Raw genomic sequence first — 15954 nt, forward strand, 5'->3', positions numbered from 1 at the left:
GGAACGGGAGCAAATCCTGGCAGAGGCATGGAAACGGGTCCCAGGGATCGACGGGAGACCAACCACCCAGCCTCGTCTCATGGACGAGGGCTTTCCTCTGTTGCGGCCTAATTAGGATTTTGAGCGAGTGGAAGGTAAGGAGCGTCTCCGTGTGTACCGCCAGACTCTAATGGCTGGCCTGCGGGCTGCAGCTAGGAAGCCAACAAATTTGGCGAAGGTAAGTTTAGTAAGGCAAGAGCCCACTGAGAGCCGGTCAGCCTTCCTAGAGAGGCTAATGGAAGCCTTTAGGCAATATACACCTGTAGACCCCCAGGCTGAGGAATCACACGCTGCAGTTCTACTGGCGTTTGTGAATCAGGCAGCCCCAGATAGTAAGAGAAAATTACAAAAGATAGAGGGGTTAAGAGAACAGACAATACAAGACTTACTGAAAGCAGCTGAAAAGGTATTTAATAATAGAGAGACCCCAGACTGGACTTGGACTGAGCCAATGAAACAGGCTTTCCAGACACTCAGACGGGCCCTACTAAAAGCCCCAGCCCTTGCCCTGCCTAACCCAAAGGTTCCAGCTGTTTGTAGGTAAAAAGCAAGGAAAGGGGGTCTTGACGTAACAATGGGGACCATGGAAGTGGCCGGTGGCATACTTTTCAATGCGATTGGACCCGGTGGCCTCTGGGTGGCCCCCTTGCCTCCGCATCATTGCAGCCACTGCCCTCCTCGTCCGCGACGCCGACACGTTGACATATGGACAGCAACTCTGGGTTGACACCCCCTACGCCATCGAAGGGGTTTTAAAGCAGCCGCCGGGTAAGTGAATCTCCAATGCCCGTTTGACACATTACCAGGCCCTGCTGCTTGATACCCCATGGGTGCGTCTTCTGACCCCTTGCTTCCTGAATCCAGCCACGCTTCTACCTAACCCAGAGAAGGACCGCCCTCTCCATGATTGCAGTGAGATACTGGCTGAGGCCCTGGTGGCTCGAAAAGACTTAACTGATGTGTCCCTAAACAACAGTGAGCTAGTATGCTTCACTGATGAGAGCAGCTATGTAAAAGATGGACAAAGGAAGGCGGGAGCCGCTATAGTTAATGATTCAGGACAGACAAGTTGGGCTGAGACACTTCCGCCAAACACGTCTGTGCAAAAAGCAAAATGGATTGCCCTAATACAGTCTCTGGAACAAGCAAAAGGGAAGAGAGTCAGATTTTTACAGACAGCCGATATGCTTTTAGCACTGTCCATATTCAAGGTCCGATATACCAGGAAAGGGGATTTAGAACAGCGGAGGGCAAAAAAGTCAAGAATTTGCCCGAGATCCGCAGGCTCCTGACAATTGTACATGTCCCCGGTCACCAGAAAGGAAAAGACCCGAGGACACGGGGCAATCGGGGTGCTGATATGGCCGCTCAAGAAGCGGCCAGGCGGGACTACGCCACCCCCATATTAGCCATGGGACTTCCACCTCCTGGTATGGGGACTCTGCCGCCAGTCCCCGACTATTCCCTCCCTGACCTCGTTTGAATTAACGAGGATACCACCCTCCAGAAGGATGACAAAGATGGATGGTACCGAGATCAAAACAACAATCTGATATTGCCTGCCATCCTGGGTCGTCACCTATGTGAACACCTGCACACAACTACACACTTGGGGGACAAAAAGACCTTGACACCTCTCCAGACGGCCTGCCTGAGGTTCCCTCGACAAAATGCAACTGTACGAGAGATAGTCCAGGCTTGCAAAGCATGCCAGCTGATGAAGACAGAGAAAAGGCAACACACTGGAATGAGGTACCGAGGGAAAGAGCCAGGGCAACACTGAGAGATAGATTTCACTGAAGTAAGGCCAGGCAAGTACGGGTATCTCTATCCGTTGGTTCTGGTAGATACATTCTCGGGGTGGGTAAAAGCCTTCCCCACTAAGAGCAAGAGAGCAACAGTGGTTGCTAAAAAGAACTTAGGAGAGATAGTGCCTAGGCACGGGCTGCCAGTGACTATGGGCTCTGATAACGGACCTGCCTTTGTGAGCCAGATTGTACAAGGGGAGACAAAATGGAAGTGACAATGTGAATATAATCCCCAGAGCTCAGGACAGGTTGAGAGAATGAATCGGACCCTAAAACAACTTTGACAAAGTTGGCAGTAGAGACTGGCGGGGACTGGGTGACCCTCCTTCCCTTCGCACTCTTTCGAGCCCATAACACCCCTTATAAGCTGAATCTTACCACTTTAGAGATTCTGTATAGAAGACCCCCTCCTGTGTGTCCTATATTCGAGGAAAAATGCCTACCACCCCCTACCTTGGGACAATTCTAGCAAACACTGATGGCATTAAGTAAGGTGCATAGCCATGTTTGGAAATTAATTCGAGAGATACACGAGGGAACAAGCAAGGGGACCATCCCCTCACGTAATATTGGCCCGGGTGATTGGGTTTGTGTAAAACGACACCAATCTAAAGCATTAGAACCTAGATGAAAAGGCCCTTATGTTGTTCTCCTTACCACTCCTACTGCTGTTAAGGTCGACAGGATCGGGCCCTGGGTTCACTGCAATCACGTGCGGCAAGCCAACACTGAAGAACAAGAGAAGGCGCAAGCAGAATGGGAGGCAAGACCTCACCCGCCAAATCCTTTGAAACTGAAACTCGTACGACGGGAGCCCTCTTAACTCTCCTGCTGATAACAGTTTTCATAGGCCCAGGTGCAACCAGCCACAACCCCCATCAGCCAGCTAACCTGACTTGGGTGATCTACAATCCTGAGACTGGAGAAGTGCTTAATTCCCACTCCAACGTGGCCCCCAAAGGGACATGGTGGCCAGTACTGACCTTTGATTTGTGTGTGCTGGCGGCTGATGGTAATGAGTTTGGTCCCCACCAACTGACCAAGTTCTTTGCCCACGGCTCTTTCAGTCTGTTCACCCATAACTGTGAGTGAAAAGGCCCACAGTACTACGAACAGGTGCCTGTCTATGTCTGCCCAGGGGGAGGAAGGGATCAGAACCAAATCGAAAAATGTGGGGGAGTTGACACTTTTTATTGTGCCACTTGGGGTTGTGAAACCACGGGAACAGTCCATTGGCTCACTAACTCCGACAAGGACCTCATTCAGGTAAACTCACCCCCGAATTCCCAGAAATGTCCAACTAACAGAGTCCCGGGCAATGTTTCCCATTACAGATCAAATTCACAGACAAGGGAAAAAAATTTACCAGGGGGGATGATGGCCGAGCTTGGGGCCTCCGTCTTTACAAGACTGGCTATGACACAGGATTCTGGTTTGAGCTTAAATTAAAACAGGGACCGCTCTATTTGGCACCGAAAGTAGCCTTAGGACCAAACCAGGTGATAGAACAACCCCAAAGACTCCCTAATAGATCGACTCCACGCACCGTGGGACCCCCCAGGGTTAACATGTCCCCACCAACAGACCCCCTTATGAAAATGATCTCCTCGGCCAATCTCACCCTAAATGCCTCTCGTCCGGGCTTAACAAACGGTTGCTGGCTTTGCTATAATATGTCTCGGCCTGCAGACGGCAGCAACAACCTGGGTCAGGCTGGTTTACAGGAGGCTCAATTATGGGCATAGGCACCTGTATAGGAACTATCCCTAAGACTTATCAACACCTAGGTGATAATAATTCAATCCCTAGGAATAGCCTCCCCAATCCTACTCACCAGTGGGTACTTCCGCCAGAAAACGGGTGGTAGACTTGCTCCGCCGGACTAACGCCGTGTGTCCATAAGGCAGCACTTAATGCCTCCCAAGATTTCTGTGTCCTAGTCCACCTGATCCCCCGGCTAAACTATTACTCAAAGGAAGAGCTGCAACCTAGGTTAGACCCATCGGGTCAATATAGGGTAAAACGAGAACCAATCACTGCCCTGACTTTGGCAGTCCTCTTGGGTCCTTAAAAACGGGAAGTGAGATTGCAGCCTTAACGTTGCAAGATAAACAGTATAATCAACTAAGGGCTGCAATAGATGGAGATATTGAGCTCCTTGGCTGAAGTCGTGTTACAGAATAAGAGAGGTTTCGGTTTGTTGTTTCTGCAACAAAGAGGATTATGTGCAGCACTGGGAGAAGAATGCTGTTTCTCTATCGACCATTCAGGGGTGGTACAAAAATCTCTCCAGAAAGTAAGAGAGAGACTAGCCCAGAGGAAGAGAGAATGAAAAGCCCAACAAGGCTGGTTTGAATCTTGGTTTCAGCGCTCCCCTGGTTGACCACTTTGATTTCCACCCTCCTGGGTCCACTCATAATATTAATATTGTTACTGACCTTTGGTCCATGCATTATAAACTGTCTGGTCTCATTTATTAGAGAGTGCCTCAATACCATCCAAATTAATGGTATTGAGACAACAATATCAGCCAATTTCACAGGGTAGAGAGAAACATTCCTCTACAAAAAGTACAAAGACAGGGGGGAAATGTGAGGCTGCCACGGCTAACGCCATGACAGGCAGCCTAGATTAGGGGTAGGCCTGGTTTCCCAGAGTAACATAATTATCAGTCCACCTAGAGCCAGCCAATCAACATGTGCCTAGCAAGAAAAAGGGAACCTATCAGGGGGAAGCTGAAAGCCCACAAGGATTGGGCCAACCAAAATTGCCTTGCAACTGTGTAACCAATCCGCTTGCGCCAACTACCCGATTGTACTCAATAAATACCCAAGGGAACTGGGGCTCGGGCCTTTTCGTCCTCACACCCATGGTGAGGGCGGGAGGCCCTGGTTCGAGTCAGTAATAAATTCCCATACTGCAAGTTGCATTGTCTCGAGGAGTCTCCTTTCCCGATCGGGGATCTCGACTATGGGCAGAACATCTATAAGTGATATCATACAGTATTTGTCTATCACTATCTGAGTTATTTTAGTCAATATTCTACCTTCCGTGTTGCTGCAAATGTCAATATTCCATTCTTTTGATGCGGCAGCTGCTTAGGATGCCTTTTGAAAAAATGGCACTGCCCCCCCACACACGACACAGCTCCCCAGCTAAATGTCCATCTCTGCACTCACACAGAGAAACACCAAGATCTCTTCCTATTCTCCCATGGGAAGTGTCTCTTTGAAGCTCAGTCTGGAACCAGTGCTTCACCCTATATTCTGGCAACCTGGACCTTCTGGTCCCATCTCCAACTCCACAGAAGCCATCTCCCTCCCTCCTTACACACTTATCCCTTCCCTGCCCTCTCTGCCCCCACTATCAGAGAACTCAGAGACAAACATAATTTCACATCAGCTTGATTGTATTTTACTTTCGTTATTAGTGTATGCAGTTGCTATAATATTCAGCATCTGTACTATTGGCCAGACCTCAGCGGTGAGACCCCCAAGCATTTCTGAGGTGTCTAGACATGCCCCGAAGTCACTGGCTCTTCACTGGTCCAGCTGGAATGGCAGGGGTCTCCATGGTCTCTGGGACCTCCTCTGGTTCGTTCTGATTAGCTGGAATGGCAGGGGTCTCCATGGTCTCTGGGACCTCCTCTGGTTCATTCTGATTAGCTGGAATGGCAGGGTTCTCCGTGGTCTCTGGGGCTTCCTCTGGTTCCTTCTGATTAACTGGCATGGCAGGGGTCTCCATGGTCTCTGGGACATCTTCTGGTTCCTTCTGATTCAGCTGTTCATTCGCCTTGGAACTCTGGCTATAAAGCTTTGAGCACCTGATTTTCTTAAGCTTTTTTGTGGTGCTAGATTTCCGAGATATTTTCTTAGGCAAATTTGCTGGAATGGGATTATTCACCCTCACGGTTCCCCTGGCCACCTGGAACAAACACGAGAGGGAGCAAAGAATGGCATTTGTATAGGGAAGAGTGTGAAGACAGGTGGGAACAATGGCTTCAGGAGAATGAGTATGGGCAGAAAAGCGTTTTGTGCCAGGCAAGGACAGGGGAGTGTGTCTTTTGGGGTGGGGTCAATAGCCTAGAGTAGTTTGGCCAGTTTCAGTTCACCTTGACATGTTTTCTGGACCTCAGTCGATAGGAGGTCTTCATCTTTTCCTGGGTAAGAGGAGGTGGGTGTTCCACAAATACTCTGGAGCCTTCTGGCTTCCCAGTCACCTCAGTCATTTGGAGGACTCACAGTGGTCTGCTCAGAGCCCCTGAGCATCCCTGTATATACCCGTCCCCATGGGGCTTCACCCTCATGCTTTATGAGATCAGCAAGTCTCTTCCCCAGCCAATGGTGGCCCTGGGTGAGCTTTGACATCACAAAGCCCCATCCTGACATGTCTAGCGGAGGATGGGGAGTAATTCAGATGATTTGCCAAGAGAAATGAGGCATTTGTAACACCCAAAAGAGGCCTCCAAACTCACCTGCCACTTCACCTCTATGTCAACTCTGATGGGCCACACAGCAGGCAGTGTGCATCTCCTCCAAATCTTGCCCACAGCCACATTTCTCGGGCATTCATTCTGTTCTCTCTCAGCTTTCACCATTATCTAGCTTTTCATATCTTGCCTAAACTCCCTCCATGACAACTAGCTTGTGTTTAAGTGTCTGCGGAAGCGAGAATCATTCCACGTACTTCCTCCAATGTGGTCTTAATGCACCTTGAAGCCAAGTGAATTCTGGGCCAGCCGACAGAAACCTTTCCATCCCGCCGCCTTGTCTCAGTGTTCCCGGAGCTCGCCTCCATTTTCTGGTCTCCAGTCAGAAACCCTTGTCTTCAGGCGTTGAGAATGCAGTGAATACACTTGCCCTTGCTCCACACGGAGCTGTCTCGTTTCAAGTCTAGGACTCAGGGTCACCTCACTAGGAGTAGTACCCAGACTTGGGTTTGAACAGGGTGATGGGGAAGGGGCAGAGAAATGCATGTTTCAGGTTGTGCTGGGAGATCCCATGCAGGAAATGCCCACTTGCGGCTGATTAGTATTCCCAGCAAGGGGTGGAGCTTGCCCAGAGCTGTGTGAGCCTGTGTGCAAAGGTCTTCTCAAGACGTGCCCTCACAAATCTATTTTCTCACCTTGTTTTCTTGCTGGAAGCTCCCTTGGAGCTTACCTCACAGTCAAAACCAAGGAGGAATTCATTTCCATGAGAAGCTGCCACAAGCTTCCAGCTTCTTGGATGAAACACTGAGTCATCCTGTCCTGTGCATCTAGTTGGCATGGTCTCTCATTGAGCTGGTTGGCTCTGGAGGAAAGGGAAATGGATTGTGTGCTCCACCTCAGTCCTCGTTTTTCCAATTGACTCGTAGGGTCAACCAGCCTGAGTTGCACCCCTGGGGACAGTTTGTTGGCTTAGTGGGTCTTCCTGGGTTTCCTGTGAAGGGTTCACATCGTGGTGTACACTTGTTGCATGCTCACCCAGGGTCCATCACACTGCTGAACATTTTAAGAGTTGGAAAAGGCACGCCAGAAACAAACCCTAAATATGACTTTTAGAATTTTGAGAAGATCTTAAAACCTGATAGGAAAATGGGCAAGAGGCACGAGCCAGCACTTTATAGGAACGATGTATCATTGGCCTTTAAATTTATGAAGACATGTTTAAAGTCAGGAGGAGCCAATTCACAAGAAGAATATGGAACTAGCCCAGAACCACGTGAAAATATATTAAATCTCAAAAAGGTAAGAAAAATCCTACTACAGTTCCCTTGAGAACAGAAACGCTGGCAGAAGTGGAATAGATTTTCGTAATTGCAGACAGATACATTAAGATACTTGGAATAACTGCGTTTTGTGTGTTCTAAAAGTAAGGAGAGACATGGAAATCCTAAAATAGACCCCAATTGATCTTACAGATATGAAAAACATAGTGTCAGATGAAGCCCATTTTAAGGGTTTCCTGATGGCTCAGACAGTAAAAAAAAAAAAAAAAAAAAAAAAAAAAACCCACCTGCAACATGGGAGTGCAGGATTCAATCACTGGGTTGGGAAGATCCCCTGGAGGGCAGAATGGCACTCTGCTCCAGTATGCTTGCCTGGAGAATCACCACTGACAGAAAAGCCTGGTGGGCTATAGACCATGTGGTCAAAAAGGGTTGGAGCCGGCTGAGTAAGGAAGCACAGCACAGCACAGCACAATGAATATTTGTGAAAGAAAGGCAGGTAGTGAGGAAAGAGGGAGAAAGGGAAACAAGGGAAATGAAAGGAAGGAAAGAAAATCCTCTGTTACTGGTGAGAATAGAGCAACCAGTGATGTCCCCCAGCAGGACAGCACCACACATGTCCATCTGAGCAGTCTCAGACGGTTTGAAACAACTATCTCCAACTTTGGTCCCACTCCTTCAACCAAACTCATGTGCAGGGCTTACCACTAACAGGCTAACAGTCATCATGGTTTCTCCTCAGTCAAATCGTGATTCACCCAGAAATGAAAAAGACACGTGTGCCCCAATGTTCATCACAGCACTGTTTATAGTAGCCAGGGCATGGAAGCAACCTAGATGTCCATCAGCAGACAAAAGGGTAAGAAAGCTGTGGTACATAGACACAATGGAATATTGCTCAACCATTAAAAAGAACACTTTTGAATCCATTCTAATGAGGTGGATGAAAGTGGAGCCTATTATACAGAGCGAAGTAAGTCAGAAAGAAAAGCATCAGTACACTATACTAAGGCATATATATTGAATTTCAGAAGATGGAGATGATAACCCTATATGGGAGACAGCAAAAGAGACACAGATTCACAGAACAGTCTTTTGGACTCTGTGGGACACGGCGAGGGTGGGATGATCTGAGAGAACTGCACTGAAACATGTATACTATCATATGTGAAAGTGATAGCTAGTCCATGTTGGATACATAAGACAGGGTGCACAGGGCTGGTGCAATGGGCTGACCCAAAAGGATTTGATGGGGAGGGAGGTGAGAGGGGGGATCAGGATGGGGAACACATGTACAGCCATGGCTGATTCCTGTCAATATGTCGCAAAAGCAACCACAATATTGTAAAGTAATTACCCACAAATTAAAATAAATGAAATAAAATAAAATAAAATACATTCCTTTGCCGAAAAGGGCCTAATCAGTATTGGCTTTTTGAGCTCCGAAAAGGCCATTCTTTTCCTTCCTTTCTTCCCTCCTTCCTCCCCCCTCTTTCTTTCCTTTTCTTTCTTATTATATAAAAGTTAAACCTTGCTTTCCATTTATAGTTATGACAAAGTCCTGGCTCTATTCCCCATGTTGTACAATGCATCCCTGAACTCATCTTCCGTCTAACTAACACTGCGTGCCTCCCACTCCCCCACCTTGGTATTGCCCCTTCCTCTTCCCCTCCCCGCTGGTAACCAGTAAATGCTTCTCTATATCTGTTTGCCTCCTTTTTTATCATATACTCTACTTTGCGGTACCTTTAGATTTTGTAAGTAATATCATACAGTATTTGTCTACCTCTGTCTGAGTTATTTTACTCAATATTCTACCTTCCATGTTACTGCAAGTGTCAATATTCCATTCTTTGAATGGGGCATCACTTTTGTATGCCTCTTTAACAAATGGCACTGGCCCCCCACACACGACACAGCTCCCCAGCTAAGTGTCCATCTCTGCACTCACACAGAGAAACACCAAGTCTTCTTCCTCTCTTCCCATGGGAAGTGTGTCTTTGAAGCTCAGTCTGGAACCAGTTCTTCCCCCTACTTTCTGCCAACCTGGACCTTCTGGTCCCATCTCCAACTCCACAGAAGCCATCTCACTCCCTCCTTACACATTTGTCCCTTCCCTGCCCTCTCTGCCTCCCAGTATCAGGGAACTGAGAGACAAACATAATTTCACATCAGGTTTATTTTATTTTATTTTTCTTATTACTGTATGCAGTTGTTGTAATATTCAGCATCGGTACTGTAGGCCAGTACTCAGCGGAGAGACCCCTGAGAATTTCTGACAGCCATTTCCCGAAGTCACTGGCTGTCCACTGGTCCAGCTGGAATGGCAGGAGTCTCCATGGTCGCTGGGAACTCCTCTGGTTCGTTCTGATTAACTGGAATGGCAGGGGTCTCCATGGTCTCTGGGACCTCCTCTGATTCATTCTGATTAGCTGGAAATGCAGGGGTCTCCATGGTCCCTAGGACCTCCTCTGGTTCTTCTGATTAGCTTGAATGGCAGGGGTCTCCATGGTGTCTGGGACCTCCTCTGGTTACTTCTGATTAACTGGAATGGCAGGGGTCTCCATGGTCTCTGGGACCTCCTCTGGTTCATTCTGATTAGCTGGAAATGCAGATGTCTCCATGGTCCCTATGACCTCCTCTGGTTCTTCTGATTAGCTCGAATGGCAGGGGTCTCCATGGGGTCTGGGACCTCCTCTGGTTACTTCTGATTAACTGGAATGGCAGGGGTTTCTATGGTGTCTGGCACCTCCTCTTGTTCCTTCTGATTCAGCTGTTCATTCGCCTTAGAACTCTGGCTACAGAGCTTTGAGCATCTGATTTTCTTAAGCATTTTTGTGGTGGGAGGTTTCTGAGAAGTTCTCTTGGGAATCTTTCCAGAATGGGATTGTTCACCCTCACGGTTACCCTGCCCACATGGAGAAGCATGTCATGTGGATTTCCCTGCCAGGACTGTGGCATTTATTGTTCCTTCTGCTTGGGATGCTCTTCCCTTAGGTATCAATACGGCCTGCTCCCTCACTTCCTCCAGATCTCTGCTTAATTGCCATCTTTCAGGGAGGCTTTCCCTCATTATCTTGAGTAAAAGAATGACATCATACCTACACACACCCTTTCCGTGATCTAGCAACTCATGTCCGTTGAGTCTGTGATGCCATCCAACCATCTCATCCTCTGTCATCCCTTCTCCCCCATCTTTGATGTGCATTTCTCTAATAATTACTGATGTTGAGCATTTTTCATCTGTTTTTTAGCCACTTGTATGTCTTCTTTGGAGAAATGTCTGTTTAGATCTGCCCATTTTTCATTGAGTTTTTTTTTTTCTTTTTTGGATACTGGCCTACATAAGCCCTTTGTATATTTTGGAGAATAATGCCTTGGCAACTAATGAGGTTTGTGACATTACACAGGAGGCAGTGATCAAGACCATACCCAAGGAAAACAAATGCAAAAAGGCAAAATGGTTCTCTGGGGAGGCCTTACAAATAGCAGAGAAAAGAAGGGAAGCTAAAGTCAAAGGAGAAAAGGAAAGGTATACCCATTTAAATGCAGAATTCCAAAGAATAGCAGGGAGAGATAAGAAGCCCTTCCTCAGCGATCAATGCAAAGAAATAGAGGGAAAAATAGAATGGGAAAGACTAGAGATCTCTTCAAGAAAATTCGAGATACCAAGGGAACATTTCATGCAAAGATGAGCACAATAAAAAACAGAAAAGGGATGGACTAACAGAAGCAGAAGATATTAAGAAGAGGTGGCAGAAATAAACAGAAGAACTCTACAAAAAAGATCTTCATGACCCAGATAATAATAATGGTGTGATCACTCACCTAGAGCCAGGCATCCTGGAATCTAAAATCGAGTGGGCCTTAGGAACCATCACTACGAACAAAGTTAGTGGAGGTGAAGGAATTCCAGTTGAACTATTTCAAATCGTAAAAGATGATGCTGTGAAAGTGTTGCACTCAATATGTCAGCAATTTAGAAAACTCAGCAGTGGCCAGAGGACTGGAAAAGGCCAGTTTTCATTCCAATCCCAAAGAAAGGCAATGCCAAAGAATGCTTAAACTACCACACAATTGCACTCATCTCACATGCTCGTAAAGTAATGCTCAAAGTTCTCCAAGTCAGGCTTGAGCATTACGTGAAGCGTGAACTTCCAGATGTCCAAGCTGGTTTTAGAAAAGGCAGAGAAACCAGAGATCACATTGCCAATACCCACTGGATCCTCGAAAAAGCAAGAGAGTTCCAGAAAAACATCTATTTCTGCTTTATTTACTATGCCAAAGGCTTTGACTATGTGGATGACAATAAACTGTGGAAATTCTGAAAGAGATGGGTACCAGACCACAAGACCTGCCTCTTGAGAAACCTGTATGCAGGTCAGGAAGCAACAGGTAGAACTGGACATGGAACAACAGACTGGTTCCAAATAGGGAAAAGAGTACGTCAAGGTTGTATATTGTCACTCTGGTTATTTAACTTATATGCAGAGTACATCATGAGAAACGCTAGGCTGGAATGAGCACAATCTGGAATCAAGACTGCTGGGAGAAATATCAATGAACTCAGATATGCAGAAGACACCACCCTCATGGCAGAACATGAAGAAGAACTAAAGAGCCTCTTGATGAAACTGAAAGAGGAGAGTGAAAAGTTGGCTGAAAGCTCAACATTCAGAAAACTAAGATCATGGCATCTGGTCCCATCACTTCATGGCAAATAGATGGGGAAACAGTGGCTAACTCTATTTTGGGGGGCTCCAAAATCACTGCATGTGGTCACTGCAGCCATGAAATTAAAAGACACCTACTCCTTGGAAGAAAGGTTATGACCAACCTTGACAGCATATTAAAAAGCAGAGACATTACATTGTCAACAAAGGTCCATCTAGTCAAGGCTATATTTTTACTGGTAGTCATGTATGGATGTGAGATTTGGACTATAAAGAAAGGCGAGCCCTGAAGAATTGGTGCTTTTGAACTGTGGTGTTGGAGAAGACTCTTGAGAGTCCCTTGGACTGCAAGGAGATCCAACCAGTCCATCCTAAGGGAGATCAGTCCTTGGTGTTCATCAGAAGGACTGATGTTGAGACTGAAACTCCAGTGCTTTGGCCACCTGATGTGTAGAGCTGACTCCTTTGTAAAGACACTGATGCTGGGAAAGGTTGAGGGCAGGAGGAGAAGCGGATGACAGAGGATGAGATGGTTGGATGGCATCTCCAACTCCGTGGACATGAGTTTGGGTAAACTCTGGGAGTTGGTGATGGACAGGGAGGCCTGGCATGCTGTGGTTCACAGTGTCACAGAGACAGTCATGACTGAGTGACTGAACTGAACTGAACTGAACTGAACACAACATTGTAAATCAACTATACTTCAATTAAAAAGTAGCATGACTGAAAAAAAAAGACTGGTATATTTCATTGTGTCCTCTGCATCAGCAGGCAGATTCTCATTCACTGTGCTACCATCTATTCCCTTAGGTTATTAAAACTAGTGTAAGAGACATCAAAACCATAGGTTTTGACATGAAGAGAGATACTTCATAGGGAATACATGCCCCATGGTTCACCATGCCTCTACAGAACTTTACTGACCTTCTTAACAATTTCTGAGTGTAGAGTACACTCTTGCTAACTATGTACACATTGCTCTACAACAAATCTGTAGAAAATTTTCATCTTGCATGATTGAAGCCCTATACCCATTGAGCAACAATTCTCCAATCCTTCCTCCTCACAGACCTTGGCAACCAGAATTATATTTTCTGTTTCCATGGATTTGATTACTGTAGATACTTTATAAAAGTGGAATCATGCAATGTTTGTCATTTTTAATGGGTTCATTTCACTTAGCATAATATCATCAAGGCCCATCCTTGATGTAGCATATGACAAAATTCTTTTTTAGGGCTTCAATACATTCCATTGTGTGCATGTGTATATAATATATATATAAGGTATATATAATCTTTATCTGTTTATCCACCAATGAACATTTAGACTGCTTTCACTTCTTGCCAATTGGGAATAATGCTGCAATGACCATAGATGTGCACACTATATATTCAAGATCTCACTTTCAATTTTTATGGAAATATACTCTAGCGTTGGATTGCTAGATCATACAGCAGTTCCAATTTTCTGAGGAAACTCCATACTCTTTTCTATAAAGGTTGCAACATTTTACATTCCCAACAAAAGTGTATAAGTGTTCCGATTTCTCCATATCCTTACCAAACTTGCTATTGTCTTTTTATGCATATTGGCCATCACAGAAGATATGAGATAATTTATGGTGTGGTTTAAATTTGTATTTCCCTATTGATTAGTAATATTGAGCATCGTTTCATATGTTTGTTGGCCATTTGTGTATCTTCTTTGGAGAAAAGTCTGTTCAGTTCCTTCTCCCACTGGGTTAGTCAGCTCAGGCTGCCATAACAAAACAGACTGCATGGCTTAAACCACAGAATTTGTTTTCTTCCAATGCTGGAGCATGGAAGTTTGACATCAGGGTGCCATCGTGATCAATCTGGTTCTTTTCCTGGCTTAAAGGTAGCCTTCATATTGGTGTATGCTTATCAACCCCTTATCAGATACATACTGTACAAATATTTTCTGCAGTCCTGTAGGTGGTCTGTTCACTCCTTTCCTTTGTTTCACTCTGTTCCTCTTGTTTCACTCTGTGTCTTTTGCTGCACAGAGGTTTTAAGGTTAATGAAGTCTCATTTGTCTATTTTTACTTTGTTACTACTTGTGCACTTGGTGCCAGATCTAAGGAATCGTTGCTGATTCAATGTCATGAAGCTTCACCTTTATTTTCTTCTAAGAGTCTTATCAAGTCTTACATTTAGGTCTTTAATCCAGTCTGAATTGATTTTTCTTCATGATATAAAATCTTCATTATTTTGCATATGGATAGTTTGTTTCCCCAGGACCATTCATTACAGGGATTAAACTTTCCCGGATGTCTTGACACCTCTGATGAAGATCATTAGACCATGTATCCAAGAGTTTACTTCTGGCTGTCTATTCTGTTCCACTGATTGGTATATCTGTCTTTATGCCAGTGGGCTTCCTCAGTGGCTCAGCAGGTGAAGAATCTGCCTTCAATGCAGGAGACACAGGAGATGTGGGCTCAATCCATGAGTTAAGACGATCGCCTGGAGAAGGAAATGGCAACCCCCTCCAGTATTCTTGCCTGAGAAATCCCCTGGACAGAGGAGCCTGGTGGGCTACAGTCAAAAAGGTTGCAAGGAGTCAACACGACTGAGTGACTAAGCATGCACTTTATGCCGAAACTACACTCTTTTGGTTACTGTACCTTTGTAATATGTTCTGAAATCAGAGGCCTCCAGCTTTGCTGTTCTAAGTTTGTTTTGCCTATTTGGAGTTCTCTGAGATTCCGTATTAACTGTAGGATAGATTTTCTATATCTGAAAAAAATTCCATTTGGATTTTAATAGGAACTGTATTGAAGCTTTAAATTGCTTTGGGTAGTATGAACAGCTTAATAACATTGTCTCCAAATCCATAACCGTGAGACACCTTTCTACTTAACTTGTGTCAGATTCCTTTCAGTAATACTTTGTAATTTTCAGTGTATAAGTCTTTTATCTCCAGAAGGTCACTCCCGATTATTTCATTCTTTTTGATACTATTATAAATAAGGTTATCAGGGTTTCTCTGGTGGTCCAGTGGCTCAGACTCCACAGTCCCCATGCAGAGAACTTGGGTTTAATCCCTGGTCTGGGAACTAGATCCCACATGCTGCATCAAAGACCTGGCACCAATAAATAAACAAAAATAATTTTTTAAAAATTTAAACTCAGCTCCTGACTATAGCTTTAAAAAATAAAAAATAGATAGAATTATTTTCTTATTTTCCTTTTTGGAATGGTCATTGTTCATGCATGGAAAGATATTTGCATGTTGATTTTGTATTGTGCAACTTTCTGTGCAGGTTTTGTGTGTGTGTGTGTGTGTGTGTGTGTGTGTGTGTGTGTGTGTGGAATTGTAAAGATTTTCTGCACATAAAATCATACCCTCTGGTGCTCGCTTCGGCAGCACATATACTAAAATTGGAACGATACAGAGAAGATTAGCATGGCCCCTGTGCAAGGATGACACGCAAGTTCGTGAAGCGTTCCATATTTTTTAGAAAAAAAAAGAAAAAAAAATCATGCCCTCTGTGAACAGACATAATTTTACTTCTTTCTTTCCAAATGGAAGCCTTTGGTTTCCTTTTCTAATCTAATGCCCTGGCTAGGACTTCTAATATTATGTTGAATAGAAGTGTTGAGAGTGGGCATCCTTGCCTTTTTTTTCTTGATCTTAGACGTTTTCAGCTTTTCACTGATGACTATGATGTTAGAGATAGACTTTTCATATATGATCTT

The 15954-nt window shown here is 45.2% G+C and overlaps 1 non-coding gene across 1 annotated transcript; it reads left to right on the forward strand.

Moving 5' to 3' along the window:
* The first annotated feature begins 15606 nt into the window (after positions 1-15606).
* LOC122690962 lies at positions 15607-15713 on the forward strand. The gene has a single exon (XR_006340214.1). It is a non-coding gene; the product is annotated as a U6 spliceosomal RNA (small nuclear RNA).
* Positions 15714-15954: the final 241 nt, after the last annotated feature.

Source organism: Cervus elaphus, chromosome X, assembly GCF_910594005.1.
Source record: "Cervus elaphus chromosome X, mCerEla1.1, whole genome shotgun sequence".
In the NCBI taxonomy this organism is placed as follows: domain Eukaryota; kingdom Metazoa; phylum Chordata; class Mammalia; order Artiodactyla; family Cervidae; genus Cervus; species Cervus elaphus.